General features: G+C 40.0%; 1 pseudogene; it reads right to left on the bottom strand.

Annotated features, from left to right (window-relative positions):
• Positions 1-660: 660 nt before the first annotated feature.
• On the bottom strand, positions 661-1,446 carry LOC130049765 (uncharacterized; annotated as a pseudogene).
• Between the last annotated feature and the right edge of the window lie 1,071 nt (positions 1,447-2,517).

Genomic DNA, 2,517 nt, shown 5'->3' with positions numbered 1-2,517 from the left:
CTTGGGAGGGTGCAAGACCAAACAAGCTCGGAATCAGGAAACAAATCCTTACACTCTGATAAAATGTGTCTAATGACATATAACAGGCGCTTTATGCGCATGCATCTATATTGGTAGCCCTACAATGGATTAAGACCATTTTAGGTGTTTTACCAAGATTCATTTTTTTCAGGTATTTCAATTTCAGAACAAGATCTAAAAGCCTCATACCACTTTACCCTTTCCACCAAATATTTACATTTGGGATAGTGGGGCTCAGGCCTCCTGTCCTGCAGGTAGCAGCAACTGTTGCTCGCTTGATGATAGAAGACTCCACTATACACACATTAACTGGATCTGAAACCACTTGATTGGTGTTAGTAATGCAGCGAATAAAACCAACATTGACACCCTAAAAGTTGCTGTGTCACCCACATGCAAAGTTAAATTAATGAGGTTGCTCAAATTGTAAAGGGGGGCTAATCCATTTAGCCGTTCGAATGTAACATTTAAAAGCATTAGATGTCCAGTGACCAGAGACATGTATAGCTTGCTCTGAGTGCCCCTGTTGAGCCATCATTGTACCTGCGCCTATTCGGAAAGGATGAGAGGTATACAGTTTAGTAGCAATGCCTAGTACATTGAGGATTTTAGACAACACTGAGGAGAATTGATAACGAGTCAATGTTTTGACGGAATAATGACAAAACAGGGGACCGTGATATTTGGACGTACTTGTAAATATTTGGTCATCGCCATGACAGGACAGGAGACTTGTCTAGTGGCTTTAATAGATAGGGTGGTACCAAACCCACATTGGTCAGTCTTAGAATGCTTGATAAACAAGTTAATTGCTGGATCCTGGACGGAAATGTGCTGTATTTGAATAATTGTATTAGATGAATTCCCTTTTGAGAGGGTCAGTTCCCCAACCCTTAATAAGGCGTGATAAGCCAAGGTAAAAGCAGCTCCAAATAAACTTGTCTCGTATGAGTTATGGCATACCAAATACAACTTGGAAACCATTTGATTTAAGGTTTCTAAAGTAATGGGAAGGTGTAGGGTTCCGTCATGGTTTAAATTTTTCATACCCTCCAAAAGTTTACCTATCAGGAAATGTTTCGTGGGATCACTACACCCCAACACTTTGCATTGAAATGCAATAGCAGACGTATATGCTCTTGTAGTGGATTTTTTGTACTCTCGAATTGACAAGTGAGCTATAAACATGAGTATATGCTCAAATGGTGGTGACCACACTATACTCAATTGCTGGAGTAGTCTAAACTAATCAAATGCTTGTAGGCCCACTGAATATGCTTGGGCTATGTTACATGCTAATGATGATCTAAAGAGGCGGTTTATTTCATCTGTGAGAGTGCATTGTGGAGGGGTGCTGGAATTGCCTGGGGCTGTTGGTCGGCTGTAGGCGCTAGGTCTCTGAATCTGCACCACGAGATATTGCATCAGCTATAGCATAATGTTTACCCGAGATATTTTGTGCCTTAAATTGTATATTGTTGTTAATGTTACAAGCATAAGCGGCCTAATGAGGGACATTACATGGTGAGATGATGAAGATTGTTTATTAATAATGTGAACCAAAGTCAAGTTATCAATATGCAATATGATTTTCTTGTTTTGTAGTGCGTGAGCCCAGATTGTGAAGGCCAAAACAATTGGTACTAATTTCAACAATGTGATGTCCCGGATGATTGGAGTAACTGCCCAACTTGTTGGCCACTGAAGGTGTGTCCACTGTCCCTCAAAGTACGCCCCACATCCTAATGACGGGGTCCCTATGCTATCAGTAAAAAGCTGAAGGGTTTCTTGAAAACTTCATTCAGTGTAGGGGAAATATATAAACCCATTAAAGTTGGTAAGGAATTCAAGCCAGATCTGCATGTCTAGTTTCATAGGTTTAGTAAGGTTGACATGATCATAGGGTTGGTAGTTGCCAAGCATGGCATTGTAAACGCGCCTGTTGAATGCTTTCTCCCAGGGATTGCTTTTGCGAAAAAAAATTGAGTTTACCTACAATACTCTGCATGGATGTTATAGTAAATTTTCTTCTTTGAATATGTTGTTCCAAAATATTACAAATTTAGCTAACCTTTTCAGCTGGAATCCTAATTTGCATTTTCACCGTGTCAATTTCGAAACCTAAAAACACTAGACATGTAGTGAACCCTGCTCTTTAACGGAATATAAGGGAACGCCCGTTGTTGTGCACAGACTGTGGAATGTGTTAAATAAAGTTAGACAATGATTAGTATCTACCCCCCCCCCCCCCCCTGCACAAATGAAGTCGTCTGAATAGTGATGTACCATTTCTAAACCCGATTGTTTTCTAATCAACCATTCCAAAAATATTGAGAACATTTCAAACATTTTGACCGAAATAGAGCAGCCAAAGGGTAACATTTTGTCTATGTAATACACCCCCTTAAAGTAAAGTCCTAATAGTCAAAAGTCCCCTGGATAGATTGGTATTAACCTAAATGCACTTTTAATGTCTGCTTTAGCTAATAGGGCCCC

Source organism: Ostrea edulis, chromosome 8 (genome assembly GCF_947568905.1).
Source record: "Ostrea edulis chromosome 8, xbOstEdul1.1, whole genome shotgun sequence".
Taxonomy (NCBI): domain Eukaryota; kingdom Metazoa; phylum Mollusca; class Bivalvia; order Ostreida; family Ostreidae; genus Ostrea; species Ostrea edulis.
The sequence above is the reverse complement of the archived record's forward strand: the minus strand, read 5'-3'. Positions and strand labels throughout refer to the sequence as shown.